At 38.5% G+C, this 15,717-nt stretch overlaps 1 pseudogene; it reads left to right on the forward strand.

Moving 5' to 3' along the window:
- The first annotated feature begins 5,724 nt into the window (after positions 1–5,724).
- LOC111737631 overlaps positions 5,725–15,717 on the forward strand; it is a 13,977-nt pseudogene continuing 3,984 nt past the window's right edge.

Raw genomic sequence — 15,717 nt, forward strand, 5'->3', positions numbered from 1 at the left:
AAGCCAAGTGTAACTTGTTTATTTCATGGGAATATCTATAGGGGATAAGGCAATGCCTTCCAAATGAAAGGAGACAAGGAACAGAATTTAATAAGTTGGCCTGTGCCTAAGGAGTAACCACAGTGTGTGAAACTCTGGCCTGGGCCCCCAGGGGAAAAAACCTTGAAGTACATCTAAGTTATCCTTCTTCTCATGTTTAGTTCTTTCTCCAACATAGTGTTATTGTCGAAATCACTGCATGTGCATGTGTGTGTATGCACTTGTGTGCGCACATGCATGCACACACAGACTCACACAGCCACACACTATTCTTTATTGTGGAGGGCTGGACCACAGGCATTTACCCTCTTGGACTTCTTCCCATGGGACCAGTTTTTTCCTTCTAGAGCCACACAGAACATGTTCCCCACCTCTTCCCATGAGGTCGCTTCAAAGAAATTCAGGTATGACAAGAAAACTTCTATATCCCTCATTAGCCTCCTTAAATCCCTGCAATTCTCACCTGATAGTTTTCCACTTTGGTATATTTTGTTTCAAGACATGGCATGCAGAATATTGGTATGCTTAAGACTTTTAAAAAGTTTATTTTAGAATATTAATATGTAAGCACAGAATGGAAATTTGGTAAAATGTATTATAAGTTAGGAAGCCTTAGTTCCTGGATTGGCCATACCAATTACTCTGTGGAGACTTGGGGAGACTGGTTCTCCATTCTGAGCATTACTTTTCATCTATAAAATGAAGGTCTTGGATTAAGAGATCTCTGTGGTCCCTTCTGGTTTGGGATGTGATGATGGAGAATGAACATAATTAAAAACTATGTTTATTAAAAGATTTAATACAGGGGATTATAAAAGCAAATACAAAAGGATCTTAAATCCAACATCCAGCTATCTTCTGCTGCCTTAGAGTTACATAAGAAGGGTAGAAAATTTAAAAAATACTGTAAGATATAAAGTAAAACATAAAAGCCTTTCTTCTGTTCTCAAATCCTGATCCCTTTTCCCAAAGGATTTCACTATTGCTGGTTACTAATGTTTCTCTTTTTGTACTGCCTCTCTCCTCCAAAAGATAATATCGTCTTTTAAAATAAGAATATAGAATTCTAGGATGTCTGATTTTTCTCTATGGTCTTTGGGAGGGGTTGCGTGGATCCATGCCCACTCTCCCGCACAGTTTCTCTTGTGGCATGCGCAATTAAATGGTTGAACACAGAGGGTACTTTAGTCATAGAAATCTTTGGTAATTATTGTGATGCAGTTTACAAACATGAATGCTATAAAGACAGTCTTGAACTGCTCAATGATGAGTGAAATTGATTACAGGAGGTTTCACTGGGATGGCAGGTTTAAAGTAGACCCCAACACCTACAGAAATGATTTGTGGGAATCATGATTGTGATGGATGCTCACTTGGTAATTGAAAAGAAAATAAGCTCTTTTTTTTCTGTCCCAGGTATGTGGTTTGGTGGTGAAGGAATCTTGTCTTATGTTTTATGGTCTCTAGAGGAGAAGAGTCCTTGTGTGAATGGTGAAATAAATCTCTTGAAATTCTGTAGATTTTCATTTTAGATTTTACTCCTGTTAGTACTTTTAAGACAAATAGGTAACTATCGCCAGCTGTGATCTGGAACATAAGGTATGTTAGCCATTCTGGACTTTTTGATTCATATCTTATAGGAACTAAAGATTCTACTTCCCCCAAAATATCTTCCCTAAACATAGCAACTGAAATTTCTACAACTTTAGATATTTCTTTGGATTTATTAAGATATGTTTTAATGGTTTATGGAAACATTATGTGCCCATTTTTATTGAGACGTAATTGATAGCACTAAATGGCACATATTTAAAATATGTAATTGAATAAATTTTGACATGTGTATATACCTGTGAACCCAACATCACAATCAGGTAGTGAACATGTCAGTCATGACCCAAATTTTTCTTCTTTTCCTTTATAATCCTTCCCTCTTGTCTCTCATTATCCTTCCTCTCTGCAACCATTGATCTGCTGTTGTCACTATATTAGTTTGCATTTTTTAGAATTTATATAAATAGAATTGCACAATAAGATTTTTTAAAGTTAAAAATACTTTTTTGTTTGACTTCTTTTACTCCAAATGATTATTTTGAGATTCACTCATGTCGTATATGTCAATAGTTCATTGCCTTCTATTGCTAAGCAGTATTCTATTGTATATACTGCAGATGTTGTATTTATTTATTTGTTGATGGACACTTGGATTATTCACAGTTTTGGCTATAACAAATAAAATGGCTATGAACATTCCCGAACAAGTCTTTGTAGGGACATTTCTTTTCTCTTGAGTAAACATTTAGGAGTGGAATGGCTGGATCATATAGTAGGTGTATGTCTAATTTTTTAAGGAAGTGTCAAACTGTTTTCTAAAGCAATTGTACCATTTTTCATTCTCACCCACAGTATATGGGTGAGTTAGTCTAATCCAAGGTCATAAGGATATTCTCATATGTATTTTTCTAGAAGTTTAAGTCTTTTACTAGGGTCTAAATGAGATAATTTTTGTATATGGTATAAGATATGGATTACAATTATTATTATTATTTTTGCAAATCAATAGATAATAGTTTCACCTCTATTTATTGAAAGGCTATTTTTTAATTGAGTTGCCTTAGTATCTTTGTAAAAAATCAGCTAATTTTTCCATACATTTATTGGACTGTTTTTGTACTCTCTATTCTATTCCATTAACCTATTTGTTCGTCTTAAGTTAGGTCTTGCTTTTTTTATAAATTTGACAATCACTACCTTTAATTGGAGTATTTGGAGCACTTTCATTTAATGTGATAATTATTGATTTGGTTAGGTTTAAGCCTATCATCTTTCTAATTGTCTTCTATTTGTCTCCTCTGTCTTCGTTTTAGTTTTCTTTTTCTGCCTTCTTTTGGGTTTTTTAAATGATTCTGTTTTTACATCTTTTGTTGGCTTATTAGCTATACCTGTTTTGTTATTTTGGTGGTTGCTTTATGGTTTATAGTATACATTTTAAATGGACACAATCTACTGTCAAATGATATATCACTTCAGATATAGTACAGGGACCTTATGATAGTATATTTCTATTCTCCCCACCTAACGTTTATGTTGCTATTATCATACATTTTATTTATATACATATATTAGAACTCTATAATACTGTTATTAATTTTGTTTCAACAGTCAGTTATCTTTTCAAGAGATTTAAATAAATAATAAGAAAAAATAATATCTTTGCTTATACAGTTACCGTTTCTGGTGTTCTTCATATTCTTTTGTGTAGAATCATATTTCCATCCGGTATCATTTTCCTTTTGCCTGAAAGACTTACTTTAACATGTAGTATGGGGCTGCCAGTAATGACTTCTTTCAGCCTATGTGTTTCTGAAAATTTCATTATTTCTCCTTCCGTTTTATAAACAGCTTTAGAGATATAATTCACATATCATACAATTTACCCGATTGGAGCAAACAATTCAGTGGTTTTTAGTTTGTTCACAGAATTGTGCGACCATCAGCAGAATCAATTCTAGAACATTTTGATCACCTCCAAAAGTAAGCCCATTCCCTTTAGATATCACCCCTTTTTTGCCCTACACCCCAGCTCTAATCAGCCACTGATCTACTTTCTGTCTGTATAGCTGTACCTATTTTGGACGTTTCATATAAATAGAATAAAATACGTGGCTCTTTGTCACTGGCTACTTTCACTTAGCATAATGTTTTCCAGGTTCATCCATGTTGTTTCATTTAGAAAGATATTTATGCTAGGTGTAGCATTCTAATATGACAGTTTTTTCTTTTTAGTACTTTATAGCTGCTCTTCTATTATTTTCTTCCTTGCATTGTTTCCAATGAAAAATTTGCTGTCATTTCTTAACTTGTTCCTCTCTACACAATGTCTTTTTTCTCTGGCTGAATTTAAGTTTTTTTTTCTTTACCACTGGTATGAACAATTTGATTATGTTGTGCCTTGATGTGTCCCCACCCCCTACCCCCCGTCCCCATGTTTCTTGTGCTTTTGGTTCATTTGAGCTTGTATATAGTTTTCATCAAATTTGGAAAATTTTGGACTATCATTTCTTTGAATAGTTTTTTCTTCCTATCCCCTCCTTTTAAGACTACAACTACCCATATTTTAGGCTGCTTGAAGTTGTCCCACATCTCATGGATGCTTTTTAAATTTTATTGGATTTTTTCCCTCTCTGTGGTACATTCTGGGTAGTTTCTGTTGCTGTATCTTGAAGTACACTAATCTTTTCTCTGCAATGTCTAATCTAGCATTACTCCCACCCAATACATTGTATTTTCATCTCTCAAAGTTTGATTTGGGTTTTTTTTTTTTTTATCTTTCATGCCTGTACTTTCAATTCTGAACGTATGGAATACAGATATGCTAACTGTTTTGCTATCTTTGCTAGTTTTAACCTCTGTTTCATTTCAGAGTCGGTTTTAATTGATTGATTTTATTCCTCATTATGGTTGTATCTTTTTTACTTCTTTGCATGTCTGTTAATTTCTGATTGGATGCCAGACATTATGGATTTTTATCTTACTGAGGGTGGGTTATTTTTGTATTCTTATTTTTGAGGTTTGTTCTGGAACACATTTAAGTTACTTGGAAGTGGTTTGATCCGTTTTAAGAAATACTAGTTAGGACTTGAGCAGAGCTATCTAGGGGAAATTATACTGTGGCAAGACCCTACTGTGTACCCTACCCAGTGACCTGTGCATCATGTGGTTTTCCGGTCTGGCTGGTAGGCATAGGCACTATTCCCAGCCCTGTTTGAACATTGGATGCTTTAATCTTTTTGGATGTTTCTTTCCATGACCTGGGTAGTTTTCTCATACATATGCACTGATCTGTACTCATTAAATACTTAAAGTGCACCCTCTGCAGATGTCTCTCTGTGTACCTATCTCCTCACTGGTACTCTGCTGCCACTTTGGTCTCACTGGACTCACTCTTATATGTCTCCTCAACTCAGGGAGTCTGCCAGTTTCTGCCTGGTTGTCTCTTCCTGTGCACAGGTCTGGACACCCTCTTTAGAGAGTACATTGAAGCAGTCGTAGAGACCGCCTTAACTGTTTGCAGTCTCTCAGGGATCGCTCTTTGTTGCTTGATGTCCAGTATCCTGAAAACCTTTGTTTCATATGTTTCATCTTTTCTGTGTTGTTTTGGACGTAAGAGTAAATCTAGTCTCTGTTACTCTATCTTGTATGCCCAATTGTAAATAATGATACATACAGAAATAATGAAGAAAGATATAAAATTAGTCATCACCTTATATTTTAACAATACCAACTGTTAACCTTTTTTTAGTGTTTTCATTCATAACTCTTGTATACTGTGTGGGAAAAAAAAGTTTTTGGGGTCAGATAGATTTAGAACTAAAACTGCCATTCGTTTTTTTCCTGTTGCCTTTTATAAGTTTTTATAACTCTTTAGCCTTAGTTTTTTCATTGGTAACATAGAGGTAATTATATGAGTTTTATCTCATGAGTTTTTGAAGGACTAAATAAAACCGTATTTGGAAAATAACTAGTACCGTGCCAGGCATATAATGAAAGCCTGAGAATGAATAGTTTATGATTATGGTCAGGAGTTAGGAAGAAAATAAAACAGAGAGAAGCAGACGTGAGCATAAGGTAGTGCTTTGTGAGTCGTGGGGAAAGTGCCACAGAGGGCTATGGTGCATTCTCGCTATGGCAGTTTTGGGCGTTAGATCCTTGGTGCTTGGATTTGGTGGTGATTCAGAAAGCGTCATAGTTGGCCTGCATAGGAAATGTGGCTGGGGTGGAGGAGCACAGGAACTCACACTGAAGATGCAGATGAAGAGGTATCACTGTGACGTAGTAATAACTGTCACTGGAGAGAGAAATCAGAGCAGCAGAGCTGGGGGAGTGACACAGCGTTTCACCCATGCAGCTCTAGGCAGAGAAATAACAAACTGGTTAGGATAGTGTAAGCTCCAGTGGACCAGTTTTTTGGTCCTGGAATTGCTTGTTCTCTGGACAGGAGGGAAAAGTGGAATGGTTGATTTTTTAGCATAGAAAGGCTTAGCTGAAGGCAAATTTAGGCTCTTTTTAAACTCTAAGAGCTCTGTGAATAATATGATCTAGCCATTTATTCTCCCTTGATGGATTTCTTTATATCATCAAATTACATCATTTGCTCTTGCTACTGTTAAAGGTTTTAACTCCCTATCTTGGTTAGGCCAGATGTGGTATGGAAGGTGACTCAAGGTCAGTAATTTGGTCTCTAGCTCCTAAGTTTTCACTCTGTTGTCTTTCTTCAGTAGATAAAAGGGGCCCATGAGCACTATAATCTGTTGAGTGACTTTCATTTATAACTTTAAAAGGGGTTGTCTGAAGGCTTAAAAAATTTCCCAAGGTGGGAGTTTTAATATTCAGAGATGCAGTCTGCTTTTGGAAGCTGAATTCTTTTGTTGCTGACAAAAGTCAGAAAAGCTCTGGAGTTTGGGGGAAAGATTCTTGTTTTTCAAATTGCTTCTGAAATCACTATGTTATTGTTAGAAAAATGTTCACTTTGTGGATAATGGGGACGTAATTTCTATCCCCATGCCTGCCCTGCTCTCAGGGCTCAGTGCTTCATGCTGCTTGATACATCAGTTATGGGCTTTGTGTATTGCCTTCTTAAACTGGGGTCAGAAATTCCAAAATCTCTCTTTCAATTCAACACAGTTCCTGTGGTGTGTTTTTAGAAGCTGCCTCTGTATCACCCCAACCTTCTTCTAAAGGGCAGAAATCAGACACGTGGTGACCCTAGGCTTATGTCTTTAATATTACGAAAGGCATGCCACTAGGATCGAGACTATGGAAGGAGGCTCCACAGAGGAAAAAATAGTGCCTGAGCCTGAAAATTTTATTCCATACCTTCCATGGCATAATGCAGGGTTAAGTAAGCTTGGCACCATTGACATTTTGTGCTGGATAGTTCTCTGTTGTGGGAGGCTGTCCTGCCCCTTGTAGGAATTTAGCAGCATCTCTGGTCTCCAGACACTGGATGTCGGTAGCATTCCCTCTACCCTCAGTTCTGACAACAAAACAATGTCTTCAGACTGCTAAATGTCCACTGGTTGAGAACTCCTGGCATAGTAGTTAAAGCCCTGGGCTTTAGAATCAGGCAGACCTTGGTAAAATGTGACTAGCATTTATCAGTTGTGTGGTTTTGGGACAGTTACTGATCTTTTATGTCTCAGTAGCTCCATCTGTACAATAGGGACGTAATTACCTACTTCATATGCTTGTCCTAAGGTTTAAGAGAAACAATGCCTGTAATAGCTCAATGCCTGCTGAGGCTCTTCCTTTCTTGCCTCTCCTTCTTCTCTAAATTCCTAGCGTCTTATTTCCCCATCAGCTCCTGCTGGCCCTGGTCTTAGATTCTTCACATTATTCTGATTTTCTTACTGAGATCCGATGTTGTCTTGATTGTCCTGATTCCTGACCTGTAACTCCATGGTAACTCTTTTATTTTAAGTTAATAGGTTTTGGTGATGAGAAGGTCTGGGTAGCTTTTGTGGGGTCATTCTTTAGTTATCTGAACCACTGTTTCAACCTCTTTTAGCCCACTGAATTCAAAGGAGCAAGCATATGTAGGAGAAACATCAGGAAGAATCTCATGTTACCCTAGGAAAGAAGTTTGGAACATCATGATTGCATTTGCTGGAGGGGATTATTGAAAGATAGGACTCGCTTTTCTTAGAAATGGATTACACACGAGTTCATGGCTCCTGCTTGAAGGTGTTTAGATACAGTCCATTTTGGAAGAATAAGGAAATTTAAACTTCTCTTCTGCTATTACTAAAAGAAAATATGTCTACAGTGAATTCTAAAAAATAGTCATATGTTTGCACAGGGCAATCCAAAGGGAAAATCCAAATTACAGTTTAGAGTAGAAGTCATAAATGGGAAGGTGAATTGCAAGACTAGAGGCTATTAAAGTTAAGACCCTAACCACAGGCAAAGTAGATAGGTTACACCTAGTGGTATTTTAAAAAAAGACCGTGGACACTTTCAGGATTCCACAGCAAATGTAGGTGAAATCCATGGGCAGGGAGTAAATGGGAAAACTCAGGAGAAGGGGACGTTCCGATGGACGTGATTAGCTGCACATGTGCCCTGGGTTGGAAAGTTTGCGCTCCCACCATTTCTACCTCCAGGGTTTGAGCAAAAACAAGATGAATATGAATTTCATATCAGTGTTTTATATAGGCTTATAGAATGGGAACAGAAAGAAAGCTGGGGAAGAGTGTGGTAAGTATACAAGGAAGGATACTTATTTTTGATATCTGTGGTACAGAGAAGGCTTAGGTGATCTACTTCTTAGTTCTCTAATTTGATAGTGGAAAGGAGATTAATCACTTTTTAGGTAATTAATAGGAGCACTGAACCTTTTGTTCACATGTATACAAATCATTAATAGAGCAAAGTACCAGCTGGAGGCAGGTGATTTTCCAACTCCTCCAGAGAATTCTTTGGTGATGAACATTTTTCAAATTTTCAAGCTGCATTTTTACTACAAAAAGGTTTATGGAAAGTGAGTTTTAGTACTCATATTTAGATGCCTCTGGTGTTATACCAGTGTCTCAGTAGAGTATCCCAAGGTGTCTGCTCATTCTTCAGGCTCATTTCAAATCCTTATCTTCCTATTTCAGCAATCAGTTTTTCCTCTCTATTATGTATCTTTTCTATTTCCTTGGTAAGCCCAGATCCTTTACATTTTCTCATATCAGATTTAATCTCCCAGCGACTAAGTCACCCTTTAGAAACAGACGTGTCATTGACCCAAACTTTGGGCCATCTTTACTTTTTCAAATGTTGCTGCTGCCTTCAGGTGTAGAACCAACGGAACTTCTCTGTGGGATACTTGAGTGCTTTGGGAAAAAAAACTTGACCTTCAGTGGGTTTAAAAAGTCTCGTCAATGAAAGCCAGTCTTTATAAAGGATGTTTCTTTCTTTCTGTCCTTGCTTCCATCCATTCCTCCTTTGTTTTTGTCTGCTTTGAGTAACCACTACGTGCTAAATTCAATAACTGTTCGATTTCAAAAAGTGAGTATTCTTCGAGCTTGGTTAAACTAAAACAGAGAAGTGTGGAAGAGTATCAAAGGAATACAAAATCAGGCTTCATAAATATCTGAAACTAATAAGTCAAAAATCCAGTGGAAGCTTATTCTTCTGTTTCCTGGTAAATACTCTAAATTCTCATTATACTACATACCCTTATCCTGATGGACATAAGGATTTCCTGACTCTGTGCTTTTGTGTGTGTTATTTCTGCTAGTAATAAGGCATTCTTTCCTTCATATTATTGTCTACTGTAATCCTACCCACCTTTCAATTCATCTTCATCCATAAAACTTCTAAGATCCTTTTGTAGAGGCATTTAATATTGTCTTCTCTATTAGACCACAGTGATCTGGATTAGAGATCATAAATCATATTTTAATTACCTTTGTGTCCTTCATCAGCTCTTAATATATGAATTAGCTTATAGTAGGTGCTTAGAATGTTTGATGAATGGATGAATACAGTAGCTAATACTTACTATATACTTACTAAGTGAAGGTTACTAGGTTAGGTATGGGGTGGGGGTGGCAAAAAGAATAAGATGTGGTCTTTAGCCTTATGTACTCCTCTGTGTTGTTGCATATATCTACAAATAAAGCAAAAAAAATTTTTTTTTGGTCTCCAAACACATTAGAAATAATATGCTGACACTGTGTTGTTCCCTAAATGCGTGCATGGGTGGAGAAGGGAGAGGAGGCGGATTGTGAAAATTTGCAAGGTGACTACTTTAAGAGGAACAGTGCTCATTTAGATGTAAGTTCTGGTCTGTTTGTTGTTTTTCTAGTGCGGCATAGCAAGACTTTAAAGTACTTGCGTGGTGCAGGACAGGGGTTAGTTGTGGGTGGTGTTTGCACAATGAATTTCCAATACTTCAGATGAAAACACTGAATACATTCAGAGAAGTGAGATGGAGTTAGAGTGAGGTGAGCACCATGTCTGAAGCAGTTTGGGCTCAATAAATATTTGTTTGGAAGGAAGTAGGAAGAACAGAAACAAGCCAGGGCAGCTAACATGTGTCTGAAAAAACAGAAATTACTAAGAGCAAGACCAAAATGGAGCCAGCAAATGTGAACCAAAATTGGAGAACAGTAAGGCGAATGAGATAGTACTCTTATAATTAATATTTTATTAACAATAATATAACAACTTAATGTGTTTTCTCCTTGCATAGGCACCTCACATATATTAACACATTTATTATTTAGAAGAGCACTTAATTATAGTTACCATTATAATTACCATGAAGATATTAAGGTTCAGAGGGAAACGAAGATTGCCAAAGCTCACACAGCTAGCAAATGGCAAATGTGGTACCCTGTCCTCTGCAGAACAGGGCTTCCCTAAACTGTTCACGCTGAGACTCCCTAGGTAACACAGACGCCTGTCATGACTAATCCCCTCAACTCGTCTTTTTCAGCTTGGCCCGGGTGGACAGTTCTTGCCACCATCCCTCATCAGCATGTGTGCCCTGGTCTCTTTCTGGTTTTCTGCTTGAGGAGTTCTTCTAAAGCCTCAGAAGGACAGCCAGCTTCTTACAGGCTCAGCCCAGAGATGCAAAATAGCAGTCAGTCCTTCCCTGGTAGGGAAGGAGAGTTGGTTGAAAAATGCCAAACTTCTGCCCTTCAGCTGGACAATTCCCAGGTGCTTTCTACATAGCTTCTCAGATGTTCCCCAGTAGCACTGAATTCTAATTGACCCAGAAGTAAACAGCTCGGTAACCCATTCCTCATTTTTCGTCCTTCCCTGTTTTACTCCCGCCTTTCCACACCCCTCCTTCTGATATCATTTGCCCTCAACTCCTTGTCTCAGGCTCTGCATTCAGAGGAGCCCCAAATCTAGTTAGTTCATCAGCTCCATATGTTCCATGAAGTTCAGACTCCTTCGAGTATCATAAAGGACCACCAGGTATCTGAAGCTATTAAGCCACCAATATCATTGCTTGAGAATTATACCTTATATGATAGAGAAAGATATGTTTTTAAAGAGCTCATCTTTTGATGTTTTGGTAAAGTCATCTGAAGCTTTCTTATTTTCTCATCTATGTTCCTGTAATGGGAACCTGGGGGATTGATTTCTAGGAAATCATTTAAGAAAAAAATTCTTTAAGAATAGTTAAAATAATCTCAATTATTTAAGGAAAAAACTTAAGAGGAAATAAAGGCAGCTATGTGTGCTGCAACTTTAAGAAACTGGTTCTGGATTGCTGAGTGGGTCATAAACGTTAGTGGACACGAGGGGGCAGCCTCACACCGGGCTCCCAGGGAGGACTGCCTCTGGTGGCTGCTGCCGCCGCCACTTTCCCCCTCCTTGTGTGCTCAGTAAGTAAAACTCAACAGTTGCGTGGAAGCGGATTGATTTTTTCTCCCCTTTTCTTTATGGAGAACTCGAGTGAGGGACCAGAGTTCACTGTGCAGCACATCACAGAAAGTGTGTGTCTTCCCATCTCACCTCTGAGGGCCTTTTGATTACAGGGAAGAGGCACGGACTCCAAACACGATGCGTCCAAGGACGCTGAGAGTCGCTTCCCTTCCTTTGTTGTTTTCAAGTACTGTCGAAGAACTACTGTATGTGGGAGAAAAAAGCACAGAGCTCTTCCTGGAAAGGAGCGGCGTGGATTGCTCCTTTGGAAAAATTGTCCCTTTTGCTTGGCTGACCTCGTCCAGTCCCATGACTTTAAGTAGTATCTCTAAGGAAGGTAACTCTTAATTCGATGCCTCAATTGCAAACATCTTCCTAGAATCCCAGATTTGTATATTTCTGTATCTAATTATCTTGTAGATATCTCACCTGGCATCTCAAATCTGGCCAAAAAGAAATATTTCTAACCTTCTACATTTGCTTCTGTCCCTTGGCCTCTCTTTTTCTTTTTTCTTTTTTTTCATTCCAACGATAGCCATCGCCACTCATCAAATTGCTCGAGCCCCAAACCCACCAATGATGCTTTTCTCCTCTCTTTCCTTACCCCTTCCCACATTTAATCTATTGATATGCGAGTTGACCCTGCGTTCACCTCCAGTGCCATCTGCGCTGTCATCTCTTGCCTGGTTGCTTGCTGCAGCCTTCTGACTGGCCTCTGCACTCCCACCGGTCCCTTTAATCCTGTCTCTGCACTTATCCCAGGATGGTTTTTTTAAGGGAATTCAGACTATTCCTCTGCTATTCTCTTGCACTCGTAATAAAATTACGTGCCGTCGTAGATACGCAAAGTCCTGTATCACCTGCCCGTGGCCTGCTGCTCCTGTCTCATCTCATCCCTCTCTCCTCCTCACTCTCTTGGCTCTGGACACTTTGGTCTTCCTGCTCTTCGGAAGCAGCCTTAGCCCTTTGCACCAAATATTTTCTCCTGCTTTTATACTCTCACCTCTGGTCTTTACATGGGTAGCCCTTTGCCTCATTCATGTCTCAGCTGAAATGTCAGCCCTCAGGAAGACCTTCTCCGGTCATTCCAACCATAGTAGTCACCCGGTCACTCTCACGTCCCTCTTTTAAAATTCTCTAAGCATTGATACTAGATGCATTTTTCTTGCTTATTTATTTGTCATTTTTTTGTCTGTCTTCCTCCGCTAGAATACAAGATCCACGAGGGGTAGGGTCGTGTCTGCTTTGGACACTCGACCACATGCTGGTGACTAAACAAGGCCCAACACATGAAAGATGCGCAATAAATGTCTGTTGAATAAATTAATACTTAAATGGGTGGAAATACCACCGCTGACCCTGTCGAAGTGGGCTGTAGGCTTCTCTACTATTACTTTCCTGTGCGACTGTAGACAAGTTATTTCCTCTCTCTGAGCCTCAGCTTCCCTTTTCAGAGGAATAATATTTTGTGATATGTTTATTCTAATCTATCAGTGTGCTTCTCACCTAGGAACTCCTGAAGAATCTTTTATGACAGAATAGAAAACCCTCTTGCCATCTGAAAGTTCTGAACATCTTTGAAACTAGTTGGGGGCGTTAAGACTTAATAGTTTCCATTCGATCACTCTCATGTAAAGAATCAAAACTCCAGGTTGCCAGTTTTCAGGCCCCTCTGAAACTGAACCACGTCGTGAGATAGAGATAGAGCTTACCTTTTTAAGGTGGTGGTTTTCCTGAGTGGATGGACTGGAAGTCAGGCTGCCTTTTCTCTAAGCCTTTGGTTAGTGGTATCTGGTTTCAAATTCTGGGTCTGCTCTTTCAGAAAAAATTTAAACACAGCATGTCCATTCTTTCTTATCATACTTTAGGTTTTGTCTAAATGAGGCAACAGTTATGGACCCATACTCTTTGGAATGCGAAAGTGCTATTCACAACTAGCCAGGAAAAGTCACCAAATAAATATTTTGACGGCTGCTAGGAAGGAAGATTAGTGAAAGCCTTGACTTTGTGTTCTCCTGGATCCCAGGATGTGGGAGAACTTTTATTCCCTTTCATTTCCTTTGTTGCTCTGGGATTCTGATGTGCTATTAAACTTTAATTTCTTGAAAAGCCGTTTCATCAACCCTCTTGACTGTATGCTAAGATACCCTCTTACCCCTCCCCTACATTTGGGTCAGCCTGTACCAAAGGAGAAGGTTATCTGGGCTGTTAAACCTTTGACTTGGTGTCTTTTGAAGAGTGCATTTTGCATTTTGTTATGTCAGGATTGTAATTAGATCCGTTAATTAAGGGAAGAATGAACTTTTCCCAAACTCTATACCTCTTTGAATTTTTGATAAGTTTGCTTAGGTTGCTGCCGACCTTTGCTAAGGGGTATGCCACTGCTCGTTAATTGGCAAATTTTAATGAGGAGAGTTGATGAATGTGCTGGCCTTGACAATAAATAAAGCTGGCTACCACCCCAGGTCTTGCCACCATCAGCTGTTTCAAAGCGTGTGGCATTTCCTGACTAGTGACCATGAAACTTGGGACTCTGAGCCGACGTCCTTCCTTATGACTGAGCTGAGACCTCTTTACTCAGGCCCTGCCCTGGATGAGTCCTCATCCATTGTCTCATTTCGTTTTCTTAATATTTCATTATACCTGTTTTGGAGAGGGGAAAACTGAGGCATAGGGAGAGTAGCAACTTGCCTAAGGACATATGACTAGTTAATGATGATGATAACTACTATTTAATTGCATTCTAATTATGTACTAGGTACTCTCTCAAGCTCTTTACATACATTATATCAGTTGATACTCAGAACAGCCCTATGAGAGGCACCGTTTTGTCCACATTTTACAATGGGACACTGCAGACAGAGAAAGGTAGAGTAATTTGTCCAAAGTCACACGGCTTACAAATAGCAGAAGCAGGATTTCAACATAGGCAGCAGGTGCTAGAAACAATACTCTCAACCATCATAAGTGGGTGGCAGGCCAGAATCCAACTAAGTTCTGCTCCATTTTAAAGCCTCTTTCTCTCTCTTCTTCATCCATTTGCCTCATTGATTTAGGTATGCTAAAGGTATGTGTGTCTCTTTCCGTACTTGAACTTGGAATATTTGAACTTCCTAGGCATAAGTAATTCTTATAGAATTATAACAACATCTAGAACATTGATTCTAGGCATTTAGAATACAGAGAAGAATAAAATTCAAATATACCTCCTACCCAAAGACTTATTTTCTTTTCTCCTTCTCAAATGAGTCTTCACAGCCCTTCAAAAATCCTAGTGAACTGTGACAGTTTAGATTATAATTAGAGGTACAATATTCAACAGATAGAATTGAGCGATGAAAAATTTACTCAGTTATCAAAGTCAGATGTAATTTTGGCTTTATACCTATACTCACTATGACGCCTTGGATTATAGTGAGTGAGAGGATATCTTCTGTTGGGACTGTTGGCAGGCAGTCATAAGTAGATCTGCAGTGCTCCCTTTAAATGTCCCCCAAAATACTAGAACTTTTAGCAATTGTAAAATGAAAGGCTGACATCACTTTGCCCCTTGCTTAAATGCTTACACTCCTAATAATCTACAACCACAATAAACCTAAAAAACAATTACTAAATACTCAACAGTTTAAAATACACACGAGCATTCACAGTTACAACAAGTATTCCCCTCTTTTGGTTAAAAATATTCTCTCTAGCAAAATGTCACTATTATTAGAATTTCTGTCTCTGAACTTTGCCCTAAGTGACTTCTTAGGAATATCTTCAGACTGTTGGTGATGATTTGACGTAACCGGGTAGCTAGTTCATTTGGAGAAATGCTGTTTACAGTTCATCTTGCTTTATAGAAGAGAGACATTGATGCAGAGACAATGTTGGTGTCTTGATCAGGATGCTACTTAGCAAGTACTTTGTGAAGGTATACTGATTATGAATCTCAGAATAAACCCGTGTATTTAGATAAATGCCGTATGATCTGCTAGTATGGTGAAAGCTTGTTTTACCCATAAAAATATGGACATGGACTATAATATCTGGAAGGGGACCCATTTCACATGTCTAGAGGAGGAAAAGTCACACTTTAAGGGAATGTCAGAGACAGATCTGGAACTCAGGTGTCTGGGTCTGAGTCTCAGAAAATAGGATTTCTGATTAAAAATATCTCCTGTGCTCATGGAAAAGATCATAAACTGGGATTGCAGGAAGCAGTGAAATCAAAACTCTTCTACCAGGCATGGCCTCGATCTTTTTTTT

The sequence above is a fragment of the Pteropus vampyrus genome, unplaced genomic scaffold, assembly GCF_000151845.1.
Source record: "Pteropus vampyrus isolate Shadow unplaced genomic scaffold, Pvam_2.0 Scaffold29, whole genome shotgun sequence".
In the NCBI taxonomy this organism is placed as follows: domain Eukaryota; kingdom Metazoa; phylum Chordata; class Mammalia; order Chiroptera; family Pteropodidae; genus Pteropus; species Pteropus vampyrus.